The following is a 26,632-nucleotide window of genomic DNA, read 5'->3' as shown; positions in this document are numbered from 1 at the left end:
TAATTCTGTTTGTAAGAGAAGGCCAAATCAAAAGATGCTACTTACATGTATGAGTCTTCTTTGTTACAGAAATACCTGTAGGGAAGAAATGATACCAATGTTAGAAAAGCAGCCACTGAGCAAATTCTTTTTACATATATTTCATCATTAAAATATTCTATTTCAAACACACAGCAGCCATTTTAAAGGAGGAATTAAAGCAGCAATTATTTGTACATTTGAGGTGGGAGGATCTCCCTTCTTTGCAAGCCAAACTGAACAGTATATTCTCTCTTTACAACTCACCAAGAAATGTTTCAACATGTATTGCTTCAGTTTTGTTTTTGGAATGTGTATCTACATGCTGCTGCTTTAAAACTGAAGCGGATGCAAACAGAAGACACCAACACAACTATAGAAGCCCCCTTTAATTTTTCATAGTTAAAAATTTTCCTGCACTCATATTAACTACTTAGTACACACCAAACTACCCAGACAGAACAGATGCCAGCAGTACAATTCATTTGCTGTATTATTAAGTTCAAGGAGTTCCTTGACTGCAAGCTGTAGCTTATGCTCATTAAAAACCAAATGAACAGCTCCCTCAATATGAATACAGCTGTGATAATTCCAAGCCAGATGTAAATAACTCCAAGCTGTTAAGTATATCCTTTCTGAAGTAATAAAGATGTTTTTATGCTAGACAGGCATGTGGCAGCAATCACCAATGATGGTCCAGTGCCAGTGAAATTTGAGAGGCATTTTGAAGAAAGCAACAGAGTGAACAGAACAAGGCAAAATTCATAATACCAAATAAAGATACAATTAACTCTGTTAAATGTCATTGGAATTCATGCTTGAACGCAAAAAAAATATTATCTCCCCTGTAGTAGATAACTGGTGCTGTACTCAAACCCCTCAGTATTTAAGCCTCACTCTCCTTGAGGGGAATTTTATGAGAACAGAAAGAGGTTACTGGAAGCAGTACAAGTATTTGAAACATTTCATTTGTGATTAAGGCCTGTAATGAAATTTTTGAATTGGAATTGTTTGCCTTACTATTCATGAAAGACAGACAGACCTGAATCTCCTTAGCTATCCCTCCTGTTCCTTCAAGTATTTCTTCCAAAAACAAATTACTATGGAAAAAATAGGCTTGTATTTAATATTTCTTTGTTGTGGAAAAAGATCTCAGGGATGCAGTACATCACAGTAATTCCAAAAAGCATCTATACCTTATTTGCAAATTTAGAGTTAACTTCCAAAGCAACAGTTTGCAAACTATTTGTGTTTTTGGTAGATACCTAAATCCATACCCCAACCCCAAATATCTAGCTGTCAAATTTGGCATAAATGTCATGAGGACTTTTTTAATTGCACTTGTATTGCTACTGGCCTTTTGCTTTTTAACCACCAAGTTCTACAAATATGAGCACTGTAACCTTTCTATTCCTTGAAAAGAAAAGCTGAGAGGCTCCAGGCTTTAGGAAGAGAAGTTCTGAGCACCTCCTTTGAGTAATTTTTAAAGTGTGAGACACTGGTAAGCAGTTCACAAAAATCAGAGTACTAGAACTTGATTACGTATGTGTACTGACTTAAATTGAAAGGTCCAAGCCAATCTAGACATTCCTCATGCTAGGAATTAAGGTTGTAGCCTCTAACTATAGAGCCAGGGTAAGCAGTAAGAACAAAAGGAAAACAAGCATAACAAAAATAAAACCTTGCAATTATCTAAGTAGCTACTACAGAGGACAAATTCGTTCTGCAAAGCTGTATTTTGTAAGAGCCAGCTGTGCCTGATTTTCATTGTAATTCAATCATGACTGGCTGGCTCAGAGCAGGTGGACAGGTTAGGACAGCTGTGTTTGGCAAGTTGGCGAACATTACTATAAGAACGAGAGCTTACGGCAAGAATAGGTGCAGAGTGAGAAGCAGAAGAGAGATCTGAAGTATCTACCTCAACATGCATGAAGAATATCCTATACACTCTTTAGTATGAGTGCAAAAAACCATCTCCCTAGGTTTTTCTAAAGGTCTGCCTTACCCTTTAAATTTGAAATTTACGCTGTTGTTACGACATTTGTTCTTCCACCAAGGAAGAGCATTTTTGCTGTTGCTGGACTTTTTGAGTGAACACTGAACAGTATATACAGTGCCTGATGGACCACAAACTGTCCTAATATTCCCTTGGCAGAAGTACCTGCCCCATACTTGCCAATGTGGCCAGCTCCTGCAAGTGTAAGGATATTTTATGAAATGGGAAAAGCGGAAAAAAAAGGTCTTAATTCTGAACACCATTTGCAAAACTTCCTCTCCCAACACTAGTGCTAATAAGTGGATACAGCAGTGCTCTTTCTTATGGGAGCCATATGTGTACTTTTCTCAGAAAATAATGCTTTCTGTAAAATCACTTTGAACAGAAAGTGCTTACGCTGTCACTTCTGATTACTCACAGCCTCTTCACAATGGGATTTGCCACAGCACAAAACAGACTTAGCTGTATTTGCTGACTGAAGGCCTACTTTCCCCTGATACGTGATGAAACAGTGATGGAAATATTAGTGCTTGTATTTCTCTTTTTTTTTTTTTTTTTTTTTTCACGAGTGGTGGGTTTTTCCAATCAGATGTTTCCATAATAATTACTGATTACCATCTGGTACAGCCTTTTAGCTGTTTTATGCAGATATTTTTAGATAACCTTTTAAAACAACAGCTTAGAGGTAGTAGTTGCAGTGAAACCAAAGTATTTTGCTTTGAACTGCAGTTTTACAGCGACTAACTACGATCTGGTGGAACAAGGATAAATGCTGCCAGTGAGTTCAACAGGATTACATTTAAATTAAGCAGGAAACTTATGTTAAAATGAGTTGTAAATTTTTAAGAAGCCTTCCCTTTCACTTAGGTAACTGTGACTAGAAGAACGGAGCAAAAAATGTACCAGCATATCCAAACACTTACTTAGGTTAGACACATTATAGCTAGTGCTATAAATATAAATATTATATATGAAACACATTCCTACATCACTGTGATCAGTTTTAGTTTTAATGCAGGAAGCCAATGACTCAGCTATTCAGAACATTCAATAAGTATAATAATCTCCTATGAATTAGTGTATTATGAAAAAAAATAACCAGTCTGAAAACTACTTAATGTAAAACAGAGGAGTTACAAGATCTTTTGCCTTTGTTTGAGCCAGTGCTATCTCCCACTTGTGTATGTATTTGAATGCCTTTCCTACAAATCTTACTTAGACAACTCATCAGTTCTTCTGAAATCACCAGGATCTCTTAAGAAACTAATACAGCAAGTCCAACCAGCATAATTTTCTTCACAAGATAAAACATGATTAATTGGGATTGCTCTCATTTGTAAATATTCCTGGGACTGGACCATGTAGGGAGGTTGGAACTAGATGGTCTTTAAGGTCCCCTCCAACCCAAGCCATTCTACAATTCTATTACCAGTTTATGTAGATGTGAGTAGACAATATATAATAAAATATAAACCTAATAACACCACTCAAAGACAAAGATTTATTTGGGTTTGGTTTTTGTTTTTTTAAGTGAAGCACAATGAATCCACATGGACTTAATTTCAAAATGTGATAGCTGGAGTAATATGTAACTGCTTACTACTATTAGCACTATCCTAAAAAGCCTGCTTTCCATGCCTATTTAACAAATAATAATTAAAAAATAAATAAAAGAGGAAGAAAGAGCCCTAACTTCAGTATTGCTAATACAGAAAGACTTCCTGACTTAACCAACTAGACTTCAAAGTAAAGCAAAGGAAATGTCATGAAAATACCACAATATATCACTGCCATGGTTATCAGTGAGTGAAAGTTTCAGTATTACAGTTATCACAGAATTTATCACTTCAGCAGTGCAATTTGACATTCCTGATCAACGCCAAATCTTAAACAAATTAACTTATTACTCTTTTTATTGTTGCTATGCAATGCTCTTTGAAACAACAACCTTTTTTTTTTTTTTTTAATGAAAAGAATTCATACAACATTCCCTTTCCCCCTCCCACTAACAATATGTAATTTGCCATGATGGGTGATATTTACAAAAATAGCTATCTGGATGCAATGAACTTTGAAAAGAGTATCTACCAGCAGAGACAGGATATTCTTTTGTGAGCAGTTAGCCTGACTGACCTTCACTAGCCAGCTTCAAATAGAGATAACAATGTCTTCAAGTACAAAAAGAGACTCAGATATTTTATACATCATAAGCTATTTCTCACAGTTGCCTGTCCAAATAAAGCAGCATAATGAAACACTGCTTACTCTGTGAACCCAGATTCCTGCTTTTTTTTTTTGTCAACTTCCCATATTTCAAGGCGAAAACATACTTTGATGTACAGAAAGATAAGTAAAAAGTCCCCTGTCTGGCAGAATATATTACTCGGCAAAATATCAAAGGAGGATATTCTTGAGTGCAGTATTCTTAAACCTTTAAGAAAAACTCTCCTCAGAAGTTTGCACAGATAAACACATACATCACTGGCAAAAGCTCAGAACTAACCTCTAGGACTTCTGTTGGACAGAATTGTGTTTGCTTTGCTTTTTGTGCCAAATGAGGTGATTAATATTGGTGTGATTACAGTGTATCTCTTCAGAAGGCATATGTGTATGCTGCTTTGCTCACAGTGGTGTATCAATAGATCTATTTTTTACTTTCCTTGACTCTCCCCTCAAGCCAGCATTGTGGCTCTAGCATGTTTTGGAACTTAGTCATTTTATGATGGGCTGGAGATCCTGAGGGGAGAAAAAAAGTAAAATTTAAAATGCTATGCCTGCTGCCTCATGTATTATGTAAAATCAAAAAAATATGTATTACAAGCTTGGATCCCACTGTGTTTCATCCTGTCGTTCTACTTCTTTTTTACTCCGTCACTACATAAAGTCAGCAATTAAGGTGGAAGATTATATGTAACACTCACACTCCTGCAGAGAAACAACCAAAGCAGTATATTCCAAAAGCAGTTAATTTTTTACAAACACTAATAATAGTTTATATTAAATTCTGTAAGGAACTCTGGCTTCAAGGAATTTTGTGATCTTTGTAGGCTGATGTTTATGGTGACCAAGGTAAAAATAACATACATACTGTTCTGTAAATACAACTTAAGTGAATTTAACCAAATAGGATGTTGCAAAACAGTATCCTTGTCTAGGACGGAAGTGCTGCTAATCATGATCTGCACAAATTATTGAAAGTGCTCCAAGTAATTTTAGCATTGTGTTTCAAAAATTGTTAATGGACACTAATGTTCACTGAAAAGAGAACTAGGGTAGCAAAGATCAAGGACAACATCCAGTAGGCATAGAAGAATAGAAAACTTTCCATAATTACTATAAAAGAAAAAAAAAAGGGGGGAGGAGGGGAGAGAGAAAAGAAAAGAAAAGAAAAGAAAAGAAAAGAAAAGAAAAGAAAAGAAAAGAAAAGAAAAGAAAAGAAAAGAAAAGAAAAGAAAAGAAAAGAAAAGAAAAGAAAAGAAAAGAAAAGAAAAGAAAAGAAAAGAAAAGAAAAGAAAAGAAAAGAAAAGAAAAGAAAAGAAAAGAAAAGAAAAGAAAAGAAAAGAAAAGAAAAGAAAAGAAAAGAAAAGAAAAGAAAAGAAAAGAAAAGAAAAGAAAAGAAAAGAAAAGAAAAGAAAAGAAAAGAAAAGAAAAGAAAAGAAAAGAAAAGAAAAGAAAAGAAAAGAAAAGAAAAGAAAAGAAAAGAAAAGAAAAGAAAAGAAAAGAAAAGAAAAGAAAAGAAAAGAAAAGAAAAGAAAAGAAAAGAAAAGAAAAGAAAAGAAAAGAAAGAAAGAAAAGAAAAGAAAAGAAAAGAAAAGAAAAGAAAAGAAAAGAAAAGAAAAGAAAAGAAAAGAAAAGAAAAGAAAAGAAAAGAAAAGAAAAGAAAACAAAAGAAAAGAAAAGAAAAGAAAAGAAAAAAGAAAAAAGAAAGGAAAAGAAAAAGAAAAAGAAGAAGAAAAGGAGAGAAAGAAAGAAAGAAAGAAAGAAAGAAAGAAAGAAAGAAAGAAAGAAAGAAAGAAAGAAAGAAAGAAAGAAAGAAAGAAAGAAAGAAAGAAAGAAAGAAAGAAAGAAAAGAAATAAAAAGCTTGTAAAAAGTCAAACCAAAACAAAAAAAAACTTTCCACTATGATGTCCATATTTTTAAAATATAACATCCCAGTTTTTCTCAGGCTTGTTCACAGCTTCTACTGAACAGGACAGAGCTCACAATGCCAATTAAGGATTTTTCAGCAGGTCTAGATCCTTCTTTTGTTCTCAAGTGCACAGGCATTTATCAAAGTCCCAAGAATCAAGACTGACCTAGATGGTTCAGTACAGAAAAAATCAGCTCTCTCCCAAGATTCATAGCTGTTTCTTATACCTAAATTCTATCAGTGTTATTCAGAGTTCATGGTATTTTCATAAAATCCAGATGATTATCAAACGACAAATAAAAATTGAGGGTGGGAGCTATCTTCCTGTATGCTACCTCAGGCCAACCATTTTCAGTCACTTCTCCAGGTGCGTAGAAATCTAACTGTCCTTAGAGCAAAACTGAAATTCTCACAGAGGCGCCCAGGAGCTGAGATAACAACCACAAGGCTGCAGCCGTCCTGATTACACCAATTAAGGCAGTCCTTCAAGATGCGAGATAAAAGAAGCCTCAGTGCCCCAATTCTGTGCCCTCAGGTAGTTAGAACTGCCATGTGAACATTTTCACACGGGCTGTCAAGGCTCCTTCACCTATGTAAGCCAAAACAAAATTAAACAAAACCAAACACTTATCAAATCTGTAGTTACAGTCCTTGTTACTTATATTTTCTGCAATAGGAATTATTTAAGATTATTGCAAAGTTAAATAAATTGAATTATGATTTAAAATTATCTGATGGATATACTTATGTCAGGGAAGGGAAAATAGTGGGTTCCTACTTAGAACATGTTTTAAGATAAAATTGTAGATTCTTTTCTTATTATTCTACCTTGCAATATCTTTCAATAAAATCTGCTATATTTAAGAATACATTTATCTCCTACACACTCACTGACACTACAGGAGACAATCAATGAAATCCTTCCAGTATTTTTATGACCAGAAAAAAACCCTGTTCATTAGCTGTCTGTAAGTAGAACATGATCATAAAACCTTGGAAGATGTATGCAGTCACAAAATACAACAAAACTAACCTCCCAAAAGAAACACATTTCCTCAATCAGTTATTGATCCATTCAGTGGATCTGAACCATGCCCAGTGAATGGTGGTGCTGCAGTAGGCTGCCTACTTTTACATTCAGTGTTTGCATCTACAAAAGTAATAATTGAAGATTTAGGCCTTCAGCATTCAGCAATGCAAGTAACAAATATTTACCAGCCACGGAACACAGTCTTGTTGAGCACTGAGCCATTCATAGCATATTGTACTATACACTGTTTGATAGGAAAGAACCTATTTGAAATAGCATTAATACGCCACATAAGATATGCATTTTACAGAATGCAAGCACACTGGAAAACAGTCTTCTGCACTAGCTATGCACTTCTCCCCCAGATGCCCTTTCTGTAGCTTACGTTCTAGTCTAATTTAAACTATTAAAGTCATCATTCACAGATGTCTCTACACACCCTGGAAGTATCTTTGTCCAGTTCTCTTTTATACAATTATGAAGGATTTATTTGTATTTCTTTTGGAGAAGTATCAGCAGTTGCAATGTCAAATCCTTCCATCATCTAGGTTTCCACCTAGTGTAACTATTTTCATTAAAACCCATTTAATATTACATCACTGGAGATGGAAGTGACTTGTCAACATCAAGCAGACTGTGTGTAACATGGACATCAACCCCCAAGGATTCTTCAGGTGAAAGGGAACAAGTGATAAAGTGCCATGTTCTGAAGTATGCTTTCACAGGAGTACACTGTTTTAAAAGGTAGCATGAATGTACCTCTTTCTTGAAAATTAAAATGAAATCTAACAAGAAATGAAACTACAGAACTCTTTTGAATGCCAGGAACTTCATACCTACTTCTCTGCATATATCCTCTTTTTCACAAGAGCCTAAATAAAAGCTGGCATCCAAAATACTTGGTTAGTTGCATGCTGCAACATGCCCCTCTGGTTAGTTACAACCAAGTGTTCTGCCTCCTTTTGGTCTTAAGCCAAATATATTCCCTTCTCTTAAAATAAAGACTGCTGTAATTTAAAAAATTCAAGAACTCATAACCAATTCAAATACCTACCTTAACTGACGGCTTGTCAGGAATAATCATGAAAAGAGAGAGCATTCACAGATGAGTTCTTTCAAATAAGCAAAATTTACCTAACTAAAAAGAATATGTAACAATTCTTCTAACATCTTTCTATGAGAAGTTAAATTTGTACATTCATCAGTAAAACAGACAACCACCTAGAATTTGCTCACGCATTCAAAGCAGAAGAATTCTCTTGCAAGGCCAAATAAAAATACTACTTGGTTTTCCCCCTTGAAGCCAGTGGTGATTGCGTATGGCAAGCAACTTCTGGCAAATGCAAGTCCTCATAGAAACCAATTATTAGAACATTAAGTATGTTTTTAATCCATGCCAAAACCAAATTTCAGCTTCATAGAATTTTAACTGCTGGATAAGTGAGGACAATGGGCAGAGATTATTATTAGTATTGCAAAAGTGCCAATTTGCAGACCCCCTTGCTACTACATTTTGCTGTGTCACATTCCAAAAACATTCAGCAGTTCCTACTTCCCTACTAGAAATACTGGTGGGTCAACTCTGTGACAAATGGTCACTCCTCATGAAGGACAGCTGCATCCATGGAACTGTTCAAGTGTGCCACTCTGACGGCAGTGGAAAGAAGCTGCTCAGGTTATAAAATCGGGATGACAATAATATAGGAAAGCTACAAAGCAATTGAAACTTCATATATATTTTATTTGAAAGATGGCATTTTGACTAGCACAATCCCCTGATAGAACACAGATATGGCTTCTCTGCTGAGCTGGAAGAAATGGTGTGGGGGAAGGACACTATCAAGTGATGTATCATTTCCTCTGATATACAAGTCACCCTGGGAGATCTCCAATCCAAATATAGCCACAATAAAGCCCCAGTTAACTTCTGAGAACAAGAAGGAGTATCATACAAGGTGGTATGTTTGCAAACCACAAGAACTTTTTTGGGTGAATCCCTCTAACTTACAATGAACCTGTGCAATGCACTTTACTGAGGAACTTTTGCGACTGACTAATGGTACAGCTGTAACATTTGCAAAGATGAGAGGAGTTTAGTGAAAAAAGTGATGATTACATACAAACCCCCAAACTCTGAGATTTACCCCAGATCAAAAAAGCAGGCAACTCTACCATCAGTAATTTTTGTATTTTCCTTGGTGTTACTGGGTTGGCTTTTTTTTTTTTTTTTTTTCAGGACTTCACATCATTTAGTACTTATATATCCTGAAAACCAGATGCTACTTGCAGTTTACAGACAAAGAAACAGAAATCAAATAGCTATATAAAGAAAAATCATGTATTTATAAACTGGGTTGCCTGGCTCATAGCAGCAATCTTATTTCAAAAACTCTCCAAGCAAGGATTTTCTCAGTCCATCTTTCAGAATTAGTTTATGACTTCATCAGGATAAAAAATAAGATAAGCAGTACAATGTGTCTGAGGGCCAGAATTTTAATGCTGCATCTCAAACTATAACTCTCATACATTTTAGATTTGAAATTTGGGCTTCCATTCTAAAAGCAGCTAGTGTAATAACATGCTAAGGTCACATTATTTTACATATATGTGTGCTAAAATCTCATTATGAATACACAGAAAACAAATATTTCCTAAAGGTTTTTCAAGTAATCCTATAGCATTGAATAGATAATTCCACACTAACTACAGAGAATTCAGTGTTTTGTAGATGCCTTCAGGACTTTAAATGCCAGCTGTTTCATACAATATTTATTTCTCAGCCACACAAGCTCTTTCAAAATAATTAAAGAAGTTTATTAGGCTGACTGAATTCCTTGGTTCATCCCAATGACCTTCATCTACTTAACACCTTCGATGAGCTCGGCCCATCTAGCATCAAATGAAGCCAACTTTGGATATCAGTTTCTTATTATAACTGGAGGATTACTAAGTTTAATTGAAAGGGCATTAATATTTTTTAAAAGGAGCATATTTTCTTTAGTTGTTCCATGAAGTATTTATAAGGTAATATTTTTTGATCCAGAAAAATTGATTCTTTACACATTACTTCATCTATCCCAAATGAATACTTTAGCTGCAATGTGCTTGCATGTTTGCCTTTCAGTACTCTTGAGAATGACTGTTGAAAAAAATTTAAAAAAAAATCTCACTTTTTTCAAGCAGTCTCTTATCATGGCAACTTTCTTTTTTTTTTTTTTTATTTCAAAATACACTGAGGTTGAATCTCAACTTTTTATTTCTTTGCTCTCCTGAGGAAAAGAAATAAGATTCTATTATGTCGTCGGGATCAGCTTCGATGAATGACGGGGAAATGGAGAGGGAAGGACTTGGGCTAGAAGTTCATGTAAAATTCGAGACTTGAATATAGCACAAGTAGCACTTCAACACTTCAGACTCCTTCAGTGCTGCGACCCCTGGAGAGTTGAGTTTAAATCACTAAACTTATTTCAGGAAAGGGGAGAACACTCTGGAGAAAAGTCTGTCGATTCCAGCAAAATTAATAAACTGGTTGTTCCTGATATGAACTACATTTCTTGACAGGAGTTTGACAAATTTCTAATTCCCTCTTAGCTAGCTTGTGAATACTGCACTTGTTGCTCCTTTTTAGCAGTTATTTAATTCTACAGCACAACGTAAGCCATAAAAAATGCTAAGTTTCACTCGCCTTGCACTTTCAGAGCCAGTTATACCTGATAAAGGAAAACTACAATCCTCCCCAATGTCCCTTAAAATGTGCAGCCGATTATATCCTCATTAAAAATGTGCATTTACAGAAAAAAATGTTTCCTTTTCATTAGATATTTTAAGTCCACAACATTATGCCTCTTTTACTAAAGACAGAGGCTGGTTGTCCTGTCTCATACAAGCTACAAATCTAAATGGAATTAGTGAAACTCATTTTTCATTTAACTGGATTCTTGTAGCAAAATTACACCGCAAATTTGGTTGGACACATTTTTCAGAGTTCTTCTTTTCTCCTTCTTATAAAAAGACCACTGCTGTTTTAGCTTCCATGTTAGAATGCCAGTTGTTCTTCAGTGCTCTCTGCACTGCTGTGATGGTTGGTGGTGCACAGTACAGTAAAAAATCTCAACAAAGGTCTGCACTGAGGGACTAGTGGAAGAACTTAGTTCCTTTACAGAGATGATTATGTTCCAGAATTCAAATGCAGCTCAAAATATATTTATGTTTTAAGAAACAGAATAAGGTGTTCATATCCCCTCGACCTAAAGTATATTTTAGAATTTCTATTATAAAAATGCTTATTACAGTAAATAAAGCCATAAAACCAAATTAGAATGGAGTCAATTTGCTTTTTACAACATACACTAAAAAGCAGTATTTCCCATCTCAGGATGATAAACCAAAAATGACATGCTGAAACAACGCCCCAAAAGCAACATAGTTACTTTGCAGCACAAAGGACCTTTTTAGTACTGTAAAATAAGGTTTTGTTTGCTTTAACTATTCAATTATAGATACCACCTCAATGTAGTTTTCATACATTAGGGCTCTGGCATGATTCTGGACCTGGGAGCATCTTTCCATTAAGTAGGAAAGATATTCCATTAGGATATCAAAAGAGCTTCCCTTAAGAGCTCTATTCAAAACCAGGAAAATATCTGCTGTGGATAAACAGGAGGAAAGATCATGTTATGTTAAGAAGTGTCCTAAAATGCTGCATAAATATGTGTACTGTGCACAACAACAATGATCACACCACAGCTATAATCACCAGAAAAGTACAGGTGGGTCTCGGCACTTGTTACTCCAGTCTTCTGGCAGCTCTGTTGACAGGCAACTGCCTGTTTCTGTTTTAGTTAATGACAGTAAATCTGGGTATTGCATCCACCATTCCAAAACGTCCTACTGCAACATACACGGGTTTCACCCATCAATTCATGGAATGTGATTTGCAAAGCAAGCCTGCTGCCTACCAACTCTCAAACCACCCTGGTTATGTTAGTCTTGTCCATTCCTTCTTTCAGATCTGAAACGTTTCTTGTTTATTATACATTAAAACTGAAATGCAGTGGAGTACTTCAAACAAGTATTAACCGCTTGCAAAATGTACATACACCAACTTGGCAAAGAAAAACAAAAGTTAATTTTAGATACAAGCCCCAAGCAAAAATCCTGCTTCCAACACATGTTTCAGAGTGACATTAACCCTTTTTTTTTGCTGTGTGCACTGAACTCCTGGAAGCTATCAGTGTCACGTATCTCTTCTTACACATAAGCCTGTGGGTAGAGACCTGTTTCAACGACTTCCATAAGCCAGTATGATTGACACACCAGGCTGAAGTTAAGTGCTTAAGATTTCACCTGCATGCACCAAGACCTCAAGGACCGACGCTCATATTTTGGTTTTGCCATCAATTCCTCCATTGACTCTGCAAAATCCACATAATCAATCTCCTACCAACAAAATAGGTAAATTCAGCCTGTTTCTTCCTCTCTTTGCCTAATCACTTTATATTTTTAACTTTATTCATTGGTGCTTTTTAACTATTAAAAATACTACCTAGAGGTAAAATCACTAAGGATCATCACAGTGAAAAGTTTTTATTTCAGGAAAACAAATTTGGTTAAACAAATTACTTTTCAATCTATTTTGTATATTATATCACCATTTACAACACTTACTAAGAACTGTAACTATCTCTAAACCAATGTAGCCAGCAAAATTCTTTCCTTAAACTTTCTGCTCCCTGAAGACAATGGTTCCCTCAGGAATACAGCAAAAGCTTTAACAAATGCTTGGAAGCAGTATAATGCTGTGTAGCAGTTTAGAAAAAAAAAAAAGGGGGGGGGAGATGGGGAAGAAGGAAAATATCCAGATAATAGCACATAAGGTATTTTCAGTGCTCCAGGGAAATTAAACAAGGGTGGGGAAAAAGGCATAACCTGACTCCTTTACATACCCAGCTCAAATTTACAGCATTAGAAGTTCAAGCTCAAGACAAGCAAATTGAGCACTAGACTGTAAATTCATTCTAATGACATCACTGTCAGGATTATCCTTTTGGGGATGGCTTGTGTAGGAGGTTGGGAGGAGAAAGCAAGGGATTGGGGAAGAGAGATTTGATTATGTTTGAGCTATTTCGATTTTAGGATGGTCTTAACTGACAAAAAAGAAAGCATCTTATCTGAGAAGGGATTTTGCTCAGCTGCTTTAAAATCCTCCATACATAGCAAAAGTCAGCACATTCCCTGCAGGATCAATTGGCTTGGCAAACTCTAGACATCCTCTACACCATCTTAAAAAAAAAAATCTCCATATAAAAACTTTCTTCAAGCAAAAGCATGACATGCAAGGGTTTGTCCTGGGGCAATAAAAAAGAACTTTCTGTAAGTAAATTTAGTGCTTGCAGAAGTTGCTGCATTAACAACACTCGATACCAAATGGTTCTCTTAAATCCAACAAGCTGCGACAGGGTGAATGTTTCTTCTGCCGCTGCTCTTTATCTCACCATAGGATGAACTAAATCTAAAGTTGGTGGGTGAGAGAGAGCTTATCCCTTCAGGCTCATTCATCAGGAAAACTTACTTTTAACTCACGAGCTGTCTCACTGACTTGTAGAAAACTCATTCAAGTATTTTAAGTGTTTAAGTGACTACTCATATTTTAAGTATCATAGAACATTAGGGGTTGGAAGGGACCTCTAGAGATCATAAAAGTCCAACCCCCCGGCTAGAGCACGACCACCTAGGGCAGGCCACACAGAAACACATCCAGATGGGTCTTGTAAGTCTCCAGAGAAGGAGACTCCACAACCTCTCTGGGCAGCCTGGTCCAGCGCCCATAACCCTTACAGTAAAGAAGTGTTTCCTCATGCTGAAGTGGAACTTCCAGCATTCTAGTTTGCATCCCTTGTCCTATCACAGGGCATCACTGATAAAGAGAGTGGCTCTTCCTTCTTGTCACCCACTCTCCAGATATTTGTATCCATGAATAAAATCGCCCCTCAGTCTTCTCTTTCCTAGACTAAACAGCCCCAGGCCTCCCAGCCTTTCCTCGTAAAATAGGTGTTCCAGTCCCTTAAATCTGAGGAACTAAGAACTGGACACAATACTCCAGGTGTGGTCTCAGTAGGTTATAGTAGAAGGGGAGGAGAACCTCCCTCAATCTGCTGGACACACTCCTCTTAATACACCCCAGGATAGCATTGGCCTTCCTGGCCACAAGGGCACATTGCTGAGCCATGGATAACCTGTCCACCAGGACTCCAAGGTCCTTCTCCGTGGAGCTGCTTTCTAGCAGGTCAGCTCCTAATCTGTACTGGTGCATAGTGTTATCCCTCCCCAGGTGCAGGACACTATACACTTACTCTTGTTGAACCTCATTAGATTCCTCTTTGCCTGGCCCTCCAGTCTGTCCAAACTTGGCTGAATGGCCAGACAGCCTTCTGCTGAATTAGCCAAACCTCCCAGTTTGGGATCATCAGCAAACTTGCTGAGGATATGCTCTCTTCCCTCATCTAGGTCGTTAATGAAGATGTTGAACAGGACTGGACCCAGCACTGATTCTGGGAGACTCCACCAGTTAGAGGTTTCCGGCTGGACTCTGCACCATTGATCGCTACCTTCTGGGGTGTATTGTTTAGCCAGTTCTCAATCCATCTCACTGTCCACTCTTCTACCCCACACTTCCTGAACTTGCTCACAAGAATGCTATGGGAGATTGTGTCAAAAGCCTTGCTAAGGTCAAGGTACATCCACAGCTCTCCCTGCATCTACCCATTCAGTCACACCATCACAGAAGGCTATCAGATTAGACAAACATGATTTCCCCTTGGTAAATCCATGCTGGCTACTTCTCATAATTTCTTCTTCCACATGCTTAGAGCTGACCTCCAGAATGAGCTGCTCCATCACTGGTAGTAGTTTTGGTCTCTGCTGAAGGGGCCAAGATGACTGACAGCTATAGTCAACAAAAGGTCTGAATGGAGCTACTTGGTACAGAGATGAAAAGCTGGTAAGGAAATCACATGAATGTAAGTGAGTTTATGAAAGAGATCTCCTAAAAGTAGTAAATTTCAACAAAGTTGTTCTTCTGGAAAAATACAAACAATAACATTTGCAAATTTTTGTATACAATTATACTATTTGCATTACATTTATTACAGTATTTGCACACCACACATCTACATATATACACGTAGAGAATTATTCCTAAAAAGTCAAAATATAGAAAGAATGTAATTTAAGAAAAAAAAACTTTCCATTTTGCAAATCTGAAATTAAGAGATGATCATCCTTACAGGTGGATTCATGATCCTTCACAGAATACAGAACATTTAGCACCTACAACAACCATGTCAGATTGGCTGCAATGTGATCCTTTGCTGGGGATTAAGGGCAGGATGGCCAAACACCAGCCAGATCCACACAGCCCTGCCTTGGCACATCAAGAAATGAATGGCAACTTATCCTAATTTTAGGCAGCTAATTAAGGTGCCCAGGGGTACTCTGACCTCACATTTAGGAAACACAGCTCCATGCAGATAGAGAGAATGCTCCTTCTGCACATGAACTAATGGGTAATAGCTGAAGATTTACTTTCCATTCTATCTTTATTTCTGAGAAAAGTTCCCACTACTGTGGATATCTACTTCAATCAGTCTAGCATTCTTAACTCTTCTAAACTTCTTTACTATCAGATTTGGCACCAATTAATGAAACAGGTGGGTTGTGAGGGGTTTTTTTTAACTGCTTTTAGAGAGGACTATACTGTTGAGGCATTCCAAGGTTCTGTGGGGCCAGCACCACACACTCCACATGCAAACTCAACTCCCATTAACTTCAACATGACTGGTATGGGATGGAATACCATACCTTGAGCTGCTGGGCAAGAACTGCACAATTTAGCATGTGCCTTAAGCTAGTCAGCACATCTTATCATGCACCCTTTTGAGAGAATACCACCTGCCTATAACAAACACTTCTGGGGAAGTGTCTCTACTAGTTAATACAAGTAATAAACTGCACAAAAAAAATCCTGCAAGATGAGCTCGACTAAAAAGAAACTATTTACTCATGCTCACTGTATGCAATAAAAAAATTGACAGCATGTCTTGAAGCAGCTCTTGTGTTCTACAGCCTTAAACATGAGTTTGTTGCCTTAGAAATGTCAGATTACTTTTTAAAAGACATTACTACAAGTCTGTCTCACCACAATGCACATAACTGGACAGAGTTATTTTAGCATGCTCTTGTGGTTCAAATATTTACACCAACCCAAGTATTTCCAGCAATGTGTGCACCCAGAGATCCATCAATCCTTAAAACAGCTAAGGCATTTTTGTCCTCTTCTTTTTCTGAACCACATACAGTGAAGAAGAATGAGAAACATAGGGAAACTACTGCCTAAGACACACTTCACATAAAAATAACACAGTACTTTGTAACTTCAGTAGCACTGCATAAATGCAACCAACAGTAGTACTTCAATGAAAAGATAAACAATACAGCTACAGCAAGGATTCTGAATGTGTCCTTGGGCCAGGCATTCAATCTCTGTTCCTTACCTGTGTTACAGGGATAATACTGCCTCACAGGGATTCTACGGGTAAGAATAAACAGGATTAAGTTTGAAAGGTGCTAATACATCCCAGAAAGCTCACACAGATATATCCTGATAGTTTCCTAATGAGTAACATCGCAGCAGAATATTCAGTTATCTCAATGATAGTATAGGCCAGTTGGTTTAAATTAGTAATTGCTATCCACTGTTGTTTTTTTCATTTTCCACTCAAAATCCTGGCAAATACAATGAAAAATTATGACATGGCTAAGTGGAGTTCAGAAAAAAACACCTTCGAAACCTGACATATTTAAATTTACCTTTTCCTAACCTGAATTGACATGCTCAGCAGGGGTCAGACAAGGAATTTCTTAGTATGTGGAAAAAGCCTCTTTTGGACGCACTGAAAATGAGCAGTATTCATTACTGAAAATCATACAGGAGTTCTATAAATATTTACTGAGCTGAAGGAACATGTCAGCCAATGTTTTCCACAAATCAGTGGAAGGCAGTCTCTAATTAATGAAACCAAAGCTGCAGGGTTTTACTAGGCACTTAAGACCAGTTCTGGAAGCTAAACGCAAATGCCATAGTTCAAACACATGAGTCTATTAAGTCCTAGTGCACTCATGCTCTCGGCTGACTGCTTGCAAACTGTGAAGAGGATTAAGGTGGATGGGATCACTGCCAACTTGAAGCTGTTAAATGACTGCATTACAAAAAAAGCTCCATAACTCACTGTTGTTGAATATTTTTCCTTCAAAAAAAAGAGAAATAAGGGAGGGAAAGGCTGGAAAGTAAAGTGCATTTACTGCACTGACAACAGCAGGAAAATAACCACCTGACCTACTGAATACAAATAATAACTAGGGGGGAAAAAAATTAATAACCAAGTTTATGTGCATTCCATTAAGTACAAACAGTTGCCAAACATCTTAATTTGAAGAGCTACTGGACAGGGAATTATAGCACTATAGAAAGCTTCTTCCTTTGCTGCTCCACAGAACTGGAACATATCAAGGCTTTAAATTTTTAAACGTGGCTTTCATGTTCTCTAGTGCACAAAATAAATAAGTCATCTCTTAAAAAGCAGCTTGTGAAGAGATTGATCTAGCAGTCTCCTTTCTTTCTGTCTAGAATGCTTCCGTACACTGAACGGAGGGAAAGGCTGGAAAGTAAAGTGCATTTACTGCACTGACAACAGCAGGAAAATAACCACCTGACCTACTGAATACAAATAATAACTAGGGGGGAAAAAAATTAATAACCAAGTTTATGTGCATTCCATTAAGTACAAACAGTTGCCAAACATCTTAATTTGAAGAGCTACTGGACAGGGAATTATAGCACTATAGAAAGCTTCTTCCTTTGCTGCTCCACAGAACTGGAACATATCAAGGCTTTAAATTTTTAAACGTGGCTTTCATGTTCTCTAGTGCACAAAATAAATAAGTCATCTCTTAAAAAGCAGCTTGTGAAGAGATTGATCTAGCAGTCTCCTTTCTTTCTGTCTAGAATGCTTCCGTACACTGAACAGAGAACATCCTGCTTATGAAGGTTCCTAATGATTTCTAAAAATTGTTCAAACAGTGCAGTAACTTAGTGTCATCCAGTGGGACACTCTTCCTCATTATATCCAGAGTATAAGCAAATCTACTTGCTAAAATGTCACATCTCCTGATAAATTTGCGTAGAACTCAAGGTTGCCCAACTTGTTCTTACGGGTATCAATGTTATCGTAATAAAGGTACGGAATATTTGAAAGCCATGTAGACAGACCACTTCTCATATCCAGGGTGTAGCCAGAGCAAATTCAAAGAAGAGCAACTCTGCAGTTATAACAACAAGCTACTATCAAAGAAATAAAAGAATTTTGCGCATGCTAAAACCTTCTCCAAATGGCAGTCTGCTGCTCTCTGCTCACTATATAAACATTTTCAAGATGAACAGATGCTAGCACTACTGCATCCTCTATTAAGAAAAGTCACTATTTGCCACACCATATTTGAACATGTGGGGGTTTTTATTGCTTCCTCTTGCCAGTAAAGAATGACTAATAACTGTAATTTGTAATTTCCCAGCTTTCGTGGTTTCTGTTTTAACAGAGTTCCTTATCTTTTCTGAGTTTCAATTTGGGGAAAATTGTCTTTTTATACAGTATATTTTTTCCCATTTTGTGCCAAGTTAATGCTTCCTGGGTTTAAACGATAGTGTAGGGGACAAGTACATGGACAAACACAGTGACTGAGACTTTTTTGGTTTGATAAGGCTGCAAACAGTCCAGGTATCAGGAACATTATCTGTCTGTGTTGGTCAAGCAAAGCATGCTGGAATTGAACTATCTTTCAAATTCTGAGACTGAACCATGAAGACAGGTACCAACAACAGGAAACACCACTTCCTCCCTCCCTGAGAAAGGGTTTTATTTTCAAAAGCACACACTCTGCAGTGTCCCTGCCAGAAGGAACACTTGGTATTCACTTTCAGTCTTGGCATACATTAAATCCTTCCTTTTAGATGCACAACAAGGAGCTAACTTAGGCCTTTAAAGACCTTGATCCTCATCTTCCTCCCAAGCTGTAACATAGCTCCTTTGCTGGATAAGCCCTGGGAAACAGGCAGTGACAGCATAGGTCACAAGGAAACTCTGGGCCTAGCCTGGCCCAACTTCATGCCCTACGCACAAGAGTACTGAAGATAAGACACAGGGAAGAACCTGTTTTCTTGTGAAATGATGATGTTTCCTTTGAACTACATCTTAGAGGATTAACAAGTACATATGTGTTCTCTCCCAATACTCCTCAAGCCTCATCAAGGTGCACAACATGTCGTTTATTTAACAAACTAGAAAGCAAAACAAATATCCTAGTTATACCAGCATATGAAAGAAACTTAAAGTACACATTTTAGGGACTATAGGCCAATCTCCATTACATTTTTACACCTCTTTTAAGTCCAGACTATGGGTGTTTAAATGTTACAGTTGAAATAGAAAAAGAACCAACACAGAAAAACCCACAAATCAAAACAAAAACACAAAAAAAGGAAACTAAACCAAACAAAACCTAAAAATACGGCTTAATTAATTTTCTTCATTAGCAACTTCTCAAAAAACAGCAAAAGGCCAATTTCTTACTGAATAGAAGGATGGCAAGACTTGAGCTGAGGTGAAGGCTATCAGGCCTTGGAGCAAAGCACAGAAAGGCACAATCAACTTGGCAGACAGTTCAGCTGGGTCTCTTACACCTGTATCTTCAAGTTAGCACCTCAGCCACCCACAAACACTCCTGTTCAAGACTTGATTCAGTTATTTCACTTACCAAACCCAAAAATGCAGCCACAGATGACGACTGGCTTGCAGGCAGCCTCCCACCCTAACCCTTTTTCCAGGCATGGTGGATGTAATCCACATGGCAAACTTAAGCTCACAGTCAGTCATGGCTTACAAAGCCAGTGTATGCCTAGTGTAGACCTAACCTTTAATTCTGTCACACTTACATAGTAACTTATATCTGTATTTGAGATCAAGAGAGCCTCTATCTAACTCATAATCTTGTGAGAAATAAAGCCTTGTATTTTAGCTACGAGAGAATAAAAGGAAGGAAATCTTCAAATTATGGGATCCACTGTTCCCATTTGTGCTAATAAAATACAGAATTTCAGTAGTGCTTTTGTTTCTGTATTTCCTATTTCTTGCTCTTTTGCTGTGTTTTTTCTAAGAAGGAAAAATGGAAATGGCAATCACTTATTTTGGAATCAAGAAGAGAATCCAGTAAAGCAAGGCAAAGGCATCCTATCCCAAGAAACACATGGCCAGCTCTGTACACACAGCTGTTTAAACTCGAAAGCAAGAAGTCAGTGTATTCCAGGAACAACATGCAGTTTGTTCCTTTTCCTTCTTCAGTTTCAAAAACATAATGCAAACTGACCAAACGTACTACATCATTGTGAGACAGAATCAGGAAGACAGGGTAAGTGATGGAATTCACTTGGACTTCAGCTAAATAGTGATCCAGAACTTAAAGGTTCAACTATCTCGAACTGTGAAGTGCCAACAGAAAGGTTTTATAGCCTACTAGTGTGCTGCCAACCTACTAATTTCAGTATTCCCCACATCTCTGCTGAGAGGCAGCACTGGAAAACTTCCCAGCAGTCCTCCTACCTAGGCTCCCAGGCTTGACAGCCTAAAAAACTCGTCTTTTCACTCTAAAACACTTCAAAATGAGCACAGACACCCAAGAATGCTTTAAGTGTGGCATCCAATGACTTATACCAAATGTGTGTTGTCATTCTCAGAGCAGTGAGACACATATATTCTATTGGCATGAAAGTTCTAAGCAAAAAAAAAAAAAAAAAAAGGCAATTTCTTTCAAAAGACACAGTAAAATGCACCTTCCCTCATTCCAAAAAGTATTAATTTTAACTTCTGACACAAAAAAAATATCGTCAGGATCTTTTTCCACACAGAAGAGTAACTCTGTGCCACTTATTTTACTTTTGACTAGGATTGCTTTCTTTAGGACCATTCAATCGCAACACCTCACTTAATACTACTTCTGCCCAGAAATTTTTTAAGACCTGGTTCTTGCCGGTTTTGCTTCTTCAGATGAGATATAAGCTGCTTTGCATTGGGATAAAATAGAGTGACAATGTATTCTTGCATCCAGCTTTCTGAACACATAAAACAATCACTGCTTTTCAACTGGATTTTAATTTCTCCTCCCCTTGCCCCACCCTTACATCTAACAGCATATGGCTTTCCTAGTAACTACTTGATATTTTCCTCTACCAACAGTGAAAAGCATACAGACTTCAGCATCACTGGAAAACAGGTACATAGCAGTAGCCTTACTTCAGAAAACAAATAATCACTTCCCACTTTCATCATACAGCTCAACTCCAGGTATCTATGAGGTACTGCATGCTCAATTCCATGCTAACATTCATACTTCTTCAGTTAAAGTACTGCAGAAGATGATAAAGCAATCATACATAGTGTTACTTAACTCTGTTTTCACACCTAATTCCTTTTGAGTCTCACTTTTAAAAATGAGAATGGGTAAGGAAACTTCTCACCAGTATTTGACACAAGCTGCCACAGTGTAGAAAACTCTCTTCTTAGAAGTTCTACCTGATTCACCATATTCTCTACCAATGCTAAGTAATCTGTTTTAATACCACCATAATGCCACTGCAGTGACATGCCACCTGTGTGATCACTTTAAATTAATCTATTTGGCAAAACACCTGCATAGAAACACAACAGAAACTGCCTTCATACAAAGACCACATCAATTTTTTTTTTTGTGAAAGTCTTCTAAATATTTCATCTGTTCACCAATCTCCATCAGCTGCAATACCCCATTTAGGATGTAATGAGAACTACTGTAATTCAGTTCACGTGCATTACTGGCAGAGCAAAAAAAAATGACCTTCCCATTAAGCATTAACATGCTAATCATCCTAAAGAGAATACTTATTAAGTGTTATCTTTTTAGCCATGCAAAAAAAAGACCGAAGTGAAAGATACATACACGATGCCTTGTTCAACAGACTAGAGAGACAAAGAGGTATTGTCTGAGAAGATAGGAACCTTGGCTTGCCCAATCCAAGTCTCACACAAATCCAAAGCACAGACAAGGAATTATCATTACTGGAGTCCACTGGTTACAAACAGGGTATAGAATCATAGAATAGTTCAGGTTGGAACGGACCTTAAAGATCATCTAGTTCCAACCCCCCCTGAATGGGCAGGGATACCTCCTGCTAGAAAAGGTTGCTCAAAGCCCCATCCAACCTGGTCTCTAAGACCTCAAGGCAGGGGGCATCCACAACTTCCCTAGGCAACCTGTTCCAGCATCTCAACACCCTCACAGGAAAGAGCTTTTTCCTAATGTCCAACCTGAATCTCCCCTCTTTAAGTTTCAGACCATTGCCCCATGCCCATTCACTATGGCCTCTGTAAAAAGCCCTACCCCAGCTTACTTGTAGGCTCCCTTCAGATACTGGAAAGCTGCTATAAGGGTTACGAACCACTGGCCAAGTAAAAAAAAGCTCTCACTCTTCTTGCATGCCTGAAATGTAGCATGAGTTTATTTAATCTTGGAAAAACAGACAAGAGGTAGCATGTTAAAACAGTATCTCTAAGTACAACAACTCAAGCCTGAAACAGACATGAATTTATAAACAGAGATAGATATCTTTTAGCTAGACTTTAGTAAAGGGCATTAAATGAAAACAAGCAGGAAGATGTACTTAGTTTAATTAACAGCCAGCACTCTGTATTTTGAGGTGCCCCCACACATTGGTTTTATAGTATATGCTGCAGAATATTAACTGAAAGGCATCTCAGGAAGTTAACTGTATCTGATTGCCCAGGTGTGAAGAATGGTTCTTCCCAATACAGTGAACGTAAAAAAAATGTAACCCCAAGAAAAAAATAAAGAGTAGATAAGTCTGTTAAGCAGCAAAATACAATTAGTTCATTTGGAGGAAAAACAAAAAGGAAATAATAATATTTTTCATGGGATCCAAAACTAACTAAAGTGTTAGGCCCTGTCGTACCTTAAGGATTCCAAATAAGTGAGTAACTGAATTGCACATACTCTCTGGAAAAAAATCTCAGCCTATTGCTCTTATATGTAAAAATAATACTAAAAAAAAGGTAATATTCTGAAAATAATATTAAAGGACAATTGACCATATTCTTTTATATTAAACCCTAATGCTCACAGTTAGTCCACTGAAGCAGCCCTGGAAATATCAAAGATCCCATAGATCTTATCCTGTTAAACTGTAAAATACACTCCAAGGAAGTTCTCTCTTCTCTCTCTGCTGATTCTCATGCAGATTGGTTCCTGACAGATCCTTAGAGATTACTTCAGGACAGGAAAAAAAGCTGCACTACATAAAAAAAAACTCCAGGGGTACTAGAGAGTCCCTCTGTGGTTAGTGGAGCTCTCACAGAAAATAATTTCTTACCACTTGGTAAGCAAGAGGTTAATAGCCTATACATAAAAAAAAACCCCACCTCTAACAAAAATGTTATTTCAATTGTATTACATTTAGGAGCCCTGAGGGTCATGGGGTAGATAATCAAAAAGGACAAGGAGGAAATTAAAAAAGGGAAGAAGGCAATCAAAAAGGGCATTTAGAAGGACCCATAATCCTCCATAGGAAGAATACTAATTATACTACTGCATCATCTTATAATTAACCCTGATCTAATTTTTTTTATTTTTTTAATTTTTTTTTTAGCTGTAATAACTTTCACATGTACAATGATTTGATTGCTAATTCTTGCCAGTCTGTCTTGAACAGCTATGATAGTTCTGGCAGCTATTTTTTTACAAAGCAGTTTAACTCTCATTTATAAAGAAATAAGAAAAAATATTTAGACACTTAATTGTTTGTCTTAGTCTTCCGATTAGCACATTGGTTTCCTTTCATTCTGACAGTGCTGGGTGGTACACTCTTCTTCTTTCCCCCAGTGTCTGTTCTATTTAGCAGTGAAATTAATCTCTGATACGAATCAGTGTGTTGCACCCACCCAAGCAGTCAACTTGGCCATACGTCTTTGTGATGACTTCCATCTGTATTTCATATTTCATTTAATAAGTGCGGGATATTATTGTAGCCAGCCAACTAAATTCTCAACATACCTTCATTCCATAGCAGACCCCTGCTCGGGCTCACCTACATTCTTGGGCAGCTGGGCACACATTGCTATGATATTTCTAATGGCTCACAAAGAAGTCTGAGGTTTTGCCAAGCTGCAGAAAAATCAAGTCCCAAAAGAAGGTGTTTTCCCTTAGATGAAGGTTAGTCATTTATGTATAAAGCCAAAATTATTTCCTGAACTCACCTGAGATGTTGACATACGCAATGATTTCACAAGAAAATTTGGCAGTGGAAAAGTCTAAAACATGGGACTTCATAATCAATCTGGAGGATTCAAAAAATTCCAGAAATAAGCCTGTCTGAAGTGTGCCCTCACAGGAAGGCATCTACAGACATCACATAGTTTTATTCTCAATCTTTTGGATTAATTCTAGCCATTCATACTCTACAGGTATAAAAGCACACCTGCTTCCCTCTTAGATTCAGGTGTAAGAACAAGCACACATAACAACAGAAACGACTTCTAATAGAATTTTGTAGCATGATATTAAGCTAGCCTCTTATTTTCTATACTTCCTTAAAGTATCTGTAAGGCACCTTTCTAATTAGTTCTCAATGGTCACTAGATTCGCAGATAATTAACATTTGGAGGGCATTATTCCCAAGTCAGGGCCAATCTAAGGACATCGGTCTCTAAGGCTTCCTCCATAGCATGTGTTGAGGAAGGAAGCATGGGGGTTTTTTTAAATATTTTAACAATCTCTACTTCAGAAAGACAGGGCCTGAGGGCTTTGGCTTACACAGTATGGGAAATAAGCAGCTTCACAGAAATCTGGAAACTATACTGTGTGGTCAGCAGCATGTGCTCTCTGGACCACTACATCACTCCGGAGAAAACAGAAAACCAGAAAAAAACAAAAAGCAATCTATATGACTAACATTATTTGATTAGAAGGAAATAAAAGTTTTTTCCAAAGTAGTAATTTAACCATAACTAAAAGGCAAGCCCTGAACTTCATTTCTTAAGTCACAGGTTTTAGTTGTGCATCAAGAAATTTTGTCTAGGCAGGGTAACAGTTTTCAGAAAACAAAATGTCAGAAAGACATCTGCATAAAAATTTGGGGAAGAGGAATGCTACTTCCTTGGAAAATTAGTGAGAACAGAACATCCTAAAATGTGACTAGGCCTGTCTGAAAACCTCAATCCTACTTTATTCCTCTTAACTCAACCCAAATGCACGTTCTCAAACAATATTTAATAATACAAAAGCCACATCACCCTGAGGCACTCAATATTCTCTTATTCCTATTATTCTCAATGTGGTAATATTTAATATAGCCACTGAATCATCTGAATTGATGGTTGCACTCCTCAGATAATACTAAAAACCTAAACTTGAAGACAGTTTAAGCTTCTACTGCGGCCTGTGCTATCAGGCAAGAAATTAGAGAGTAATTATTATTTAAAGTATGACCTTCTCTATCTTATTCAGAAATACTGACTACAGCTACAGTGATCCTGTCACATGAAACCACCACACTTGTCAGTCTTTTTTCTTTTTGTTGGTTTATCTTACAAAGTAGTAATGCAGACAGCAGTGAAATGAAAAACAGAATCTTCTCATTAATGACCTGTCCTTCCTAATGACTTCCTCTTCCCATAACTGAATAAATATTCAGTAGCAAACATAGTAAACAACTAATACTTGGAAACATCAGAAAAAGGCAAAAATTGCCATCTCAGAGATGAACTTCAGGTCAGCTTTGAATGTTGAGAAGCACGCCCTGCTATGCCCCCCCAAGCTGTGCACTCCCAGAATGCAATTAATGATTGAAAGTTTTCCTTATGAAAAGCAGAGCAGTCCCATTACCACTTTGCAGGACACTTTTGCCCTGGATAACTCAAGGCGGTGCCTGCTTAAGCAGCTGCACTCTCTAGTCAGGCCAAGTATCAATAAATTTTCCGCCTCTATGGCATAAGTCTCACATTGAAGTATTTTGCTGTGACTGACAGAACCAAATAAAGATTATTTCACCTGCTTTTATGAATGCAACAAGAATAACTAGAAAAGGCAATAGCCACCAACAGAGATGACCTGCTATTGATTTTTCCTATTTATTTTTTCAATCACATTGGTGATCAAAATGAACAGCTATCAATTCCAGTTAGAGAATTTGAAAATTATAAATACATTTGTTAGTAACTACAAAAAAAGAATGGCAGAATGCCAATTTTAATAAGAAACAAAAATTAAAGAAATTATCTGATTATTTTTTTTTTTGGGGGGGGG

The 26,632-nt window shown here is 37.2% G+C and overlaps 1 protein-coding gene across 1 annotated transcript in view; it reads right to left on the bottom strand.

Annotated features, from left to right (window-relative positions):
- Positions 1–26,632, bottom strand: part of RORA (RAR-related orphan receptor A) — a 237,963-nt gene that overhangs the window by 107,236 nt on the left and 104,095 nt on the right. Inside the window, exon 2 of the mRNA XM_009994391.1 lies at positions 46–75. The gene's annotated coding sequence lies outside the window, so the exon portion shown is untranslated. The remainder of the gene's footprint in view (positions 1–45; positions 76–26,632) is intronic.

The sequence above is a fragment of the Chaetura pelagica genome, unplaced genomic scaffold (assembly GCF_000747805.2).
Source record: "Chaetura pelagica isolate M959 unplaced genomic scaffold, ChaPel_1.0 scaffold222, whole genome shotgun sequence".
In the NCBI taxonomy this organism is placed as follows: Eukaryota; Metazoa; Chordata; class Aves; order Apodiformes; family Apodidae; genus Chaetura; species Chaetura pelagica.
The sequence above is the reverse complement of the archived record's forward strand: the minus strand, read 5'-3'. Positions and strand labels throughout refer to the sequence as shown.